This window comes from Cucumis sativus, chromosome 5 (assembly GCF_000004075.3).
Source record: "Cucumis sativus cultivar 9930 chromosome 5, Cucumber_9930_V3, whole genome shotgun sequence".
Lineage (NCBI taxonomy): Eukaryota > Viridiplantae > Streptophyta > Magnoliopsida > Cucurbitales > Cucurbitaceae > Cucumis > Cucumis sativus.
Genome location: NC_026659.2, coordinates 13,581,111 through 13,592,658, shown reverse-complemented (window position 1 = coordinate 13,592,658; position 11,548 = coordinate 13,581,111). Strand labels below are relative to the sequence as shown.

General features: G+C 38.5%; 1 long non-coding RNA gene across 1 annotated transcript; it reads right to left on the bottom strand.

Moving 5' to 3' along the window:
• Positions 1-266: 266 nt before the first annotated feature.
• On the bottom strand, positions 267-640 carry LOC116403885. The gene is made up of 2 exons (XR_004216810.1): positions 454-640; positions 267-320 (listed from the first exon to the last, which is right to left on the bottom strand). It is a non-coding gene; the product is annotated as an uncharacterized LOC116403885 (long non-coding RNA).
• Between the last annotated feature and the right edge of the window lie 10,908 nt (positions 641-11,548).

The window sequence follows — 11,548 nt, the reverse complement described above, 5'->3', positions numbered from 1 at the left end:
CTACCGGCACACTTTTCCAGGATGAATATGTGATCGGGACATGATAATGTGTCGCAGATCCTATGAAAGACTTCAACTTTGCTCCATTCTCACCAATGGGTACTCCGTCTTCATTGTACATCACCACTTTCTTCTCTCCCAAACTTCTAATGCGAGTGATATCGAACATAATATTTGGTCCTCGTGGTCTACATATCTGCTTTGGGGTTTCATTTTGAGTACCAAGATGTTCATCATCCTCAATTCCAAATGTTGGTTTCAACTCATCAACACCAGCTTCTTCATCACTAAAGTTATCCATGTGATGTATGAATCAAAGGCTGCCAATCAAAATGAAGAAACAATTAGCATAGTATACAAGTTTTAAACAAAATTAAAAACGGATCAATTAATTGAGATGAATGAGCATAATAAACGAATGGTACTATTAGTTTGAGAACAGTAAAACAAAACCTTATAATATTATGTAGGTATCCATGTGCCTTCACAATCTGCTCGTACGTATGTTAAGATGTTGTCATCCAAGTCATTATTTAAGTCAACATCTGGCATACCATTGGGTATTCCTTCACACTGTAGTATTGTATCACCAAGTTCATCGTTGTTATATCTATCTTCAAAGTCTCTTTGTGGTGGAGTAAGCACAACTGACCATCTAACATCGCTTGGATCCTCAACATAAAAAACTTGTTTTGCTTGACTTGCTAGTATGAAGGAGTCTGACTTGTGTCCTACTCTATTCAAATCAACTAAAACATAACCAAGTTCATCAATCCGAACACCGCCATTGTTTTGAACCCAATCACATTTAAACACAGGAACATTAAACGTATTATAATTCAGTTCCCATATCTCTTGTATGACTCCATAAAATGACATATCTCCGATGACCGAATTTTTATCTTTAGAACTAGACACTTGCATTGTTTTTGCAACTAAGCTAACTCCACTGTTTTGTACACTTCGTTCTTTATCACAAGATTGTGTGTGATAGCGACATCCATTGATTGCATAACCACTATATCTAATAACAAAAGGATGAGGGTCATGAGCAATCTATCGTAAGTTATCTGAAACTCCAGCATTTCCAACTTCAAGCTCAGTTGATACATAACATGATAATTCTTATTTAAAATTGGACACATAACATGTGTAACTAAATTACTATGTTCAGCACTATACCTCTTCCCGTAGCCAATGTATAAAAGTTCGATTATGTTCCTCTTGAAGCCATTTTTGATTTCTAGACTTATTTCGATATTGTAGTTGCAAAGCCTTCATATGTTTTCTTTGTAGTCATCAATTCAAACATTGTAATATAGTTAGATTAAGTATATAAAAGTCAATAAAACAATCAAGAAAGCAAGAAAAACTTACTCTGTATATGGTTGGACATCGACTGTATTTTCCAAAACATATTGATGAGCTTGATGTAGAAGTTCTTGTTGAGGTTTGAAAGGAACTCCCATGGACAATGGTCTACCAATGTTTGAAGTATCTAAATGGTCTTGTGACTTGCGAGTCCCAAGTCCAATGGGATCTACTCCAGATAAGAAATCAGTACAAAATTCAACAGCTTCTTCTATTAAATAACTTTCAGCAATACAACCTTCTGGACGATATCTATTCCTCACAGAGTTTTTAATGACCTTCATGAATCTTTCAAAGGGATACATCCATCGAAGATATATAGGGCCACAAAGTTTGACTTCTCTAACTATGTGTACTGTGAGATGAATCATGATTGTGAAGAATGAAGGGGGAAAATACTTTTCAAACAAACACAATGTTACCACAATATCTTCTTCCAACTTGTCTAGTTGTTGTACGTCTAATACCTTGTTGCATACAGAATTGAAAAAGACGCACAACCTAGTTATAGCATAACGAACATGTTTCGGTAGCACTGATCTTATCGCAATGGGAAACAACTATTGTATGAGCACATGACAATCATGAGATTTTAAACTATTAAGTTTTAAATCTGTCATTGACACAAGGTTTCTAATATTGGAAGAGTAACCTTCAGGAACCTTTATTTCTGACAAAGTCTTCAAAACACATCGTTTTTCATCTTTTGTAAGAGTATAACACGCAGGCGGAATGAATATTTTCTTTTCACTGCTGATAGGGGCAAGCTATGGTCGAAGTTTTATATCAACTAAATCGCGTCTAGCATTCAATCCATCCTTACTTTTCCCACGAATATGAAGAATGTCTAACATGAAGATCCTTCCATGTTAAAGTGTACCTAAGATATTCATGCAAACATTTTTTTTCAATGTGCATCATATCTAAACAATGTCTAACATGAAGATCCTTCCAGTATGGCAACTCAAAAAAAGAAGATAATCTATTCCAACAAATTTTGTCACTTCTGTTCATCAACCGTTTCTTATGGTTCTTCTTCCCTCTAGAAAATTCCCGATCTTTCAATTTTAAATACACATCCTCCCAAGAAAGTGGCTCTGGAATTGTATCAAGTTCTTTTTTACCATTGAATGACTTCTTTTGTCGTCGATATGGATGATTTCGTGCCAAAAATCTACGATGTCCAAGGTATGCCATTTTCTTCCCATACTGTAACCTTATAGAATTTGTATTATCTCCACAAATTGGGCATGCTTTATACCCTTTCACACAACATCCACTAAGGTTACCCATATGCAGGAAAATCATTGATTGTCCACAACAAAACTGACCTTAAGTTGAATGGTTTTTCTCGATAAGCATCATAACATTCAACACCACTTTCCCATAAAAGTTTTAAATCTTCAATTAGTGGTGTTAAGTATATACCTATGTCATCCCCTGGTTGTTTTGGTCTTGAAATTAGCATTGATAGCATCATGTACTTTCTTTTCATACACAACCATGGTGGAAGATTGTAAATAACCATCACTACCGGCCAACAACTGTATTTAGAACTCATGTCACCATGAGGATTTACTCAATCGGCTGACAATGCTAAACGAAGATTTCTGGGTTCAAAACCGAAGTCTGGCCATTTCATGTCTACTAACTTCCATGCTGGAGAGTCTGCTGGATGTCGTAACTTACCATCATTAATTCTTTCAGTAGAATGCCAAGTCAAGTTTTCAGCACATTCAATGCTTCTGAATAGCCTTTTAAATCGTGGAATGATTGGAAAGTACCATATGACTTTAGAGGGAATTTGCTTTCTCTTTTCATTTGTATCCTTGACGTTTTTCCACCTTGATTGACCACATTCAGGACATTCAATTGCATTAGCAAATTCTTTTCTATAGAAACAACAATTATTCGGGCATGCATGAATCTTTTCGTATTCCATTCCTAATGCACCTAATGTTTTCTTTGCTTCATACAATGAATTCAGGAGCTCATTGGTAGTAGGCAGAATTTCAAGTTTCAAGTAATTCTGAAAAACTAGTATCACTCCATCCATACCTAACTTTTAAATTATACAATTTGACTAGAGTAGACAACTTTGTGTACTTTTTGCATCCTTCGTACAATGGTTTTTTAGCATCAATAAGCAACTTCTCAAATCCAGTTGGGTCTTTTGAATACTCCTCATGAGCAACTTCAATCATTTCTTTTACACTTCCAACATCCTGATCTTCACATGTATGGATGTCAAACTTTGAAGATTCATCATAGAAGGATGAGTTAGGAAGTTCTTCCCCATGCCAAAACCAAATTTTATAACTTTCATCAATACCATTAACATACAAGTGATCTCTAACACCCTTTCTACTATGTTTTTCACAATTCCCACATTTCCAACAAGGACAACGAATATAGGAGCTAGTTGTATTAGAAAATCCAAATTTGATGAAGTTTTCCACACCAACTCATAATCTTTAGACAATCTACTCTTGTGCATCCAAGATTTATCCATCATTGTAAATCTAATGAGAAATAAAGTTATTGTCACTATTGATAATTAAAGTGGAAGGACAAACTTAAAAACACCTAATCTTCAACAAACTACAACAATTGATCACTGTCAAACAATTGGAAACGCAAAATAATGTCAAACTCATACAAAGAATGATTCATAAAATCAGAAAATCAGATAAGTACAAGTACAAGTTTCATGCTTGGAGTAATTAACACAACAGGTCCAAATGTCTTTTCTAATGTGGTATCATTTTCAAAGATAAAGACTGATCCTATTAGCTCAGAAGATAGGCAGGGAGGTTCCTCTCCATAAATTGAAGGCTCAAACTTGCATTATAAATAAACAGTTATTAAACCAACAAAGCCGGGATGGTTCTATCAGGATTTCCTCCAATACCATTAATTGAATATTAGAGCAATTTGCATTATAAATAAACAGTTACTAAACCAATATTCGTTAACATCTAAAGAATGTACACAAGGGTAACGCCCCATACTTCAATTTCCTTCAACAGGTAAGATAGAAAAGCAAGTGATAATCAAATTGAAAGCAAAAGAAACACATAAGACAACAAGGTATAAAATGTGTGTGAAACTAGATCTGAGAGGGTAAAGATAAGATTTGTACTTTCTTAATTGAAAACTCCCTTCTTCGATTATCTGTAACACAGTTTGATTACAAGTAAGTAAAATTGAAAATAAGAAGAAAGAAGTAGATTAGGAAAAATGTTAGAGCCGAAAATTAAAATTCAATACCTTCTCAGTGTAAGCAATAACATGAGCTTCCCTTTTACACAGAAATTGGAGACAAATGGAGGTTTTTCGGTAGAACAGAGGTGAATGTGTTATGGGTTTTCGAACAAAGAAGGTGAATAGAGGGAGCCATGCAAGAACGCGGGGATATAGCAAGTAAGCAGCTCTCTCTTGTTGACCGTAGGCTTTATCTCGTGAATAATCTCTCTAATAGAAAGAAAGGGTCTCTCTCCTCTGTGTCTATTCCTAAGTCTTTGGCAGAGGCATTATCACCGATGGCTCACGCTTCTGTACGAGTTTCAAATGGTGAACGATGAACGGTGAACGATGAACTGAGCGGTGAATGAACGAAGGGAGAACGATGAACGGTGGAAGCTTGAGAATGGTGAAAGCTTGAGAACGGTGAAAGGGGAGAACGACGAACGACGAATGCAAAAGCTTCAGGTTCTGGAGAAGCTTCCCTTCGAACGCGCGACAAATTAGGTTTTACAGAAGAGAAAATGTACTTAAATGAAACAACGTCGTTTTACGATTAAATGCTTGACGTTTTTCAAAAACGTCAAGAAATTTTAAAAATATTCTTGACGTTTTTAAAACGTCAAGAATATTTTATGAATTTCTTGACGTTTTTAAAATATCGAGTAAAATTTTAAATTCTTGACGTTTAACAAACGTCAAGCATGTCGAATTCATATGCTTCTTAACGTTTTAAGAACGTCAAAAAATTAATAGATATTTCTTGATGTTTTAAAAACGTCAAGGAAAAATTTATTTTACTTGACGTTTAATAAACGTCAAGAATGATGTTTGAGAAAAATTCTTGACGTTTTTTATTAAAAATGAAATCTTTCTTGACGTTTTTTTCAAAAAACGTCAAGAAAGGAAAACTGCAAACATCAAGAGAGCCTGTTTTTGTAGTAGTAGCCTATCATGTTCCCGGTCCCACTCCAAGGTTCCACCGCCTCAACTCAATGATTCATTCAATATTCTTTCCACCTTGTTCGTTGAGGCGGGAAGATAGAATTTCCAATAAGTCAGAGTCCGCTGGAGCGCTTTCTCGTATTTCTACTTTGATTCCGGAATTGTGAACATAATGAATGTGATGAACAAGAGGAAGCAATGGCTTTACCTAGGGCGCATCAGTCTCACTCAAACCCGCATGAAAAGAGTGCAAACTCCCTCCGCCTCTTCCCTGCTCGCCCTGATGTTCTTGCATCCGTATCAGTCATGGTGCCTTAAGTAGAAGTGGAAATAAGAACTGGGACAAGGAAAGAAGAGAAATTATTCTTGAACTTCTTCCCCCCACTCCTGGGTAAAAAGTTAACAAGATGATCGACCCACGCCACTTAAGAGGCAAGTTCGACCATCTTTGGCAGCTAGGGATTTTATAGAATGAATATATGAACGATACGGAGATGAATAAGATCATATAAGAGAAATCCGTAGAATTAGGGACAAAGTCCCCAGTCATCATATAAGAGGTGTGTACCGTTCACGAGTGAACCTTTCTACCCGAAAGAAAGTAAGCATCTTATTAAAGAAGAACTGCTACATAAACCTCTGAAACCACGGAATTCGCTGCTCCTTCTGCAAGGGCAGCCACTGACTCAAAGAAGAGCTCAAAGAGTCCTCATAGCTAGATTCCACTCCCTTTGCTCGAGCTGTCTCGCAATATTCTTTGCACCTCTCCCACAAGTGCTACCTCTCTTTCTTAGTATGTGGTCTCTTGATTTCATTCTTTTTATCATAGGGTCCATATAAAGAGTTCATGGCTAGGGCGAGTCATATTCTTTTCTCAAGAGATGAGAACTAAAGAAAACAATTTCTCGACTTCCTTAACTCAAATTTCATTGAGCCTGGTTTATTTCCTACTAAAAAGATGAAATTCAATATTCTTTTCACCCTCCGTTAGACGTATAATATGGATTTCTCAATCTTCTTTGAGCCCTCCGTTAGGCGCAAAGTTTGGTTAATTACAGAAAGTCCTCCGAACTACTTCGGTTAATTACGGATAGTCCTCCTTCGGTTAATTATGGATAGTCCTCCTTCGGTTAATTACGGATGGTCCTACTTCCATATGGATAGTTCGACTGAAAATGGATAGTCCTACGGATAAATCCTGCGGACTGCAGACTCCAGACTACTTCCTTCCATATGGATGGTCCTACTTCTAATGGATAGTCCTACTTCCATATGGATAGTCCTCCGGATAAATCCTGCGGACTCCAGACTGCGGACTACTTCGGTTAATTACGGATGGTCCTACGGATAAATCCTCCGGACTCCTGACTGGAAGATTTCCGCTTTCTTTTTCAATAGGAGAGGAACGGGCCCGCTAACCCTATCATCGGGGAAGGAGGAATCGGGTAGCTGATCGATCGGAAGAAGTCTTTCTCTTGCAGCTTGACCAAAGGATCTCTTATCCAGTATCCAGAGATGTGTTGTCGAAGCAAGCGAGAACAAAGTAAGGAAGAGGAAGGAATAAGGTTGGCTAGCTAGGTCCTAATCTGATTAAAGGCTAAGTTGAATCAATACCAGAAGTAGACTTAGCAGAAGTTTATGTGGAAGTGGTTTGTGGAAGCTCTTTCTCTTTGGTAACTGAGATACCTTCTTTCATCTTTTAGTGGAATGAAACTCATCTGGAGCTTTGATTTTAGGAGTATTAAGACCGCTCCGAAGGACTACTATTTTAGTGGAATAAGACTCGTCGATCATTCTTTCGATAATTCTTTGATTGGGAGTATTAGTTAAGACTCGTCCAGAGCGCTCCATATTAAGCTACGGAGGCCCCATAAGACAGGGATATTCTTTTCTTTGGATAGTCCTTCGGACTGATTAATGGTCTCATTGATAAGGACATATAGAATGAAGCGAAGGACTTCTTTATCCATTGAATTTAGCCGACCTCAATGAGTGAAAAGAATTATCTCAACTCTTTATTTCTAAAAAGTGGGCAGTCGCTTCACTTCGCACCTTGACTCCGGGGGTAGGTTTAGTATAGTAGGTTTGGAAGGAAAGCCTATGGTCGAAACCCCAACTCGTCTTAGTCTCGAATTGACTCTGCCAGATTAAGTTGCTGGATTTCTTCTTTCAGTATCGCCTTAAATAATTTATGGGATTAAGATAAGAGGACATGATGTCCCCTCGAAAAGAAGAATGAATATTGGCTCGACTGAGTTGTAGAAGGAGAGAGATCGGGATAAAAGGTTCAAAGATTCCTTCTTGCACTCCTTAAGAGTGACGACTTTTTTCTTTTCCTCTCTATCTACTTTCATCCTATATATTAGCCGACTGATTTATGGAACTAAATCTTTTTGGGAGTCCCATAAATAAATAAATAGGGATATAAAGAAGTCCTTCGGTCCTCAATGATTCTGGAAGGATAGGCTTTCTTCCTTCCCCTATTAGCCCTTTTTAGGTTCCTTAGGCTTTCCTACTTTCTTCAGTGGATAGTCGGACTCCTCCGCTCTGCCATAAGAAAAGCCCACTACGCTACGTAGTCTTATCTTCTTCTTCTTCTTATTCTACTAAAATATCCTATTATGATACAAGAAGAAAACTCCTCCTTCTCTTCAACGAAAGTATGAAAGGACTCAAATTCTAATCGCCATTCTCTTCTTTGCTCTTCTCGCAATATTCTTTGCGCCTGAGAAAGACAGGTTCAAGTGCTCATTAACGAGAATGAAAGAAGCTAAATATGAATCTGCTAGATTTCAGACGGAGTTCAATCCCAGAATATCTAAGAAAAGAAGAAAGGAGTGCAAACGAAAACTAACGGATTTCATAGTCCTTCGGACGAACTACCGCACCTCAATTCATGAAATATTCTTTGTCAATATTCTTTGAACCTCTGAAGCCTCTCTTTTCTTTGTCTTCCCCGTCCTCCGGACTATTCAACCTATTCCCCGTGAGACTCAGATTACTAATTCTCTGTTTGAGACTGGATTGCATATGGTCTGACTCATTTTATTGCAAGATCGAAGACAATATCCATTCTTCCTGCTCCCTTCTGATTGATCTCTTGACTACTACTGAAAATCTTCCTTTTCCCCGCTCCGTGGGCTACGCTATGGAAAGAGTTAGTCCGAGACTTTCTAGTTGAGATATTCAAACCTATCCTTGACTCGTACAGCTTCATGAAAATACAATATCTAGTACACAATCACCTTTATATTGGCATTGACCTAGGCTAGTGAAAAGCCTATGGTACGAGAGAAAATGCTTTAGGAAGGGGGGCCTGTGGATCGGAGCGAAGCAACTCACTATAAGAGTTGGGCACTACAGAGGTTATGAAATAACTCGACTGAAAGGAGAGGGGCGAAGAGACTCGACAATAGGGAGAGGGGCTCCGGTATCGGTGAATATGCTCTCCCGTGCAGGTTAGTTCCCGAGAGTCTGCCTATAAATGAACTTTGCTCTGTTTTAGAGTCCTTCGGTTAATTACGGATGGTCCTACAGATAAATCCTCCGGACTACTTCCCTCCATATGGATGGTCCTACTTCGGTTAATTACGGATGGTCCTACGGATAAATCCTCCGACCTACTTCCATATGGATAGTCCTCCGGATAAATCCTACGGACGTAGGACTCCGGACTACGGATAAATCCTACGGACGTAGGACTCCGGACGGGTCAAAGAATTTGAGAAGCTACGACAGAAAGGTAATAATGGATGGACGAGTCCTCCAGACCGAACGATTATGAAGAATATTTGAAAAAGAAAGAAGATTTGAGGTGCAAAGAATATTGCGGAAAGGAATCTTCGACAAATCTCATTACTACTACTATTAGAAGCAAAGCCTAAAATAAGCACATTTGCATCCGTCCTCAGTCGCAAAGTTCGTTTCTAGAAGGCTCAAAGGATATTGAGCGAAAGGCGCCATAAAACAGGGATATTCTTGGACTCATTTCATGGGGAATTTGGGTAAGACGCCTCTATCTGAGAGTCGAGCTACTTCAATCTGTACGTGATCCTACTTCTTTCATCAAATGAATAGCCCATAACCAGAAGACCAAGAGCTATGGATAATGCGCGCGAGACGTAAAGAGACCATGACTCGATTCCCATCTTCTTGCTTTAATGGGACTATGGCTCATTCCACTTATTATCTTACCTCCTTCTCAAATCAAATTCTTTGAGCAAAATCAAGCTCCCCTAATGGATAGTCCTTTGCAAATTCTTTGCGCCTGTCTCGCAATATTCTTTGCACCTTGCTGACTCATGAAACACATAATCCTATCTACAGAGCATATGAGTGAGATTTCTTTCCGAAAGTACGAAGAAAGCATGAATTAAGCAATGATATAGGCCAGCTTATCGTGCTTATCTTCCTTCTAAGAGGAGCATGAAAGTAATAGCAAAGCTCAAATACTATGATCCTCGAACCCCTTCTATCTTCTACCGTAATTTGCCAATCTCGATGAAAGAGCAGGTAACTACCCCCCCCCCCCCCGCTCTTTCTTTACGATTTACGGGTACTTACTCGTGCACGGAATCAAAGAAGAGGCAGGCGAAACATTTTTTAAATGAGATCAGCAAGGTGCAAAGAATATTGCGAGACCACTAAATAGAAGACTTAGCCTCATTCTTTGGCCTTTATTTGCGTAAAGATAGTATTAAGCATCGATTGACAAAGAAAGTACTCCATTACCCATTGAAAGTTCAGAAATCCAGCTCTTTGTCAATACGAACCAACCCTAGCTTGCTTGGCTTGAACTAGAAACTATTCTGATTTAGCTTCCACCTTGAAAGACGAAAAAAAAAGATAGCTAAAGCAATCCCATTCTCAGTCAAGTCTAATCGTACGAATCCATATTCACCTTTTCTTTGTCGCCTTGACTTTGCAATATTCTTTCTCAATCTTCTTTGAGCCTTATAATTGAACCAGATCCCCATTATTAAGCTACGAAGGCCCCATAAGACAGGGATATTGATTTCATGAGTTCAATATTCTTTGAACCTTATTCTTAGGCGAAGGACTGATTTATCAAGCTTAACTGAACCTTGTTCTGCGCTCTTTATTTCTTTTCAAAAAGTGGGCAGTCGCTTCGCGCCGCGTAGTGGGAAACTTCCGCATAGTGCTTTCTGGATCGAAAGGTTATCAGCCGAAAGAGCGAATTCGCACACTGCTGAAAGGCATATTTCATTGCACCTCAATTCAACTCATATGGAGCTTTGATTTTTAGTCTTTCCTTTTGAGTTTGGGAATCTACTTTGTCTCGCATAGTGCTTTCTTTATTGTCGGGATGAGGAAGTAGGAAGTGGTATTTCTACGAATGAAATGTGTCTCGCAAATGCAAACAAGGATTTCCCATCATAAGAAAGTTCACGGAAAGCCCTTGCCCTTATGACTTCATAGGCTTCGCTTCGCGCCTTTATCTTTTTCTTCCTTATTTTTTTGAGGTCTGCTCTCGCTGTGGTTGAAACCCTTGTTTCAGTAGATTGAGTTCTTGTCTCCTCCCCGGTGGCTGTTGAAACCAGCTATTAGAAAGAAGATAGTTCATTATATCATAATATATTCCCGTGTAGTGGGATCCGCGCCTCGGGGAAGTGACCATACACTTGACCATAAAGAAGGGCATTAGAAGGAAAGCTAGAAAAGGAGGAAACTTCAGCATTACTAGTAAGCCCACGTAGCGGAGTAGTCGAGTCTAAAAAGGGTAGATTCATTTAAGGCATATTGAATTGCGTATGGTCTAAAAAGTAGCGTCCTTCCGCGCTCCGCTCCTTTTTAGTGGACGCTACTTGATTATGGGGGGATGAGACCAAACTATAAGACTTCGTCATATTGAATTTCACCTTGCCTCCAGTTCCTTACCTCCGGGAGTAGGTGATGAGGTTTCAGACTTCTCCTTTTGAGCTCTTTCTTTATTCCTTTGATTTTAGTAGGTTCAATTCAATATTCATGA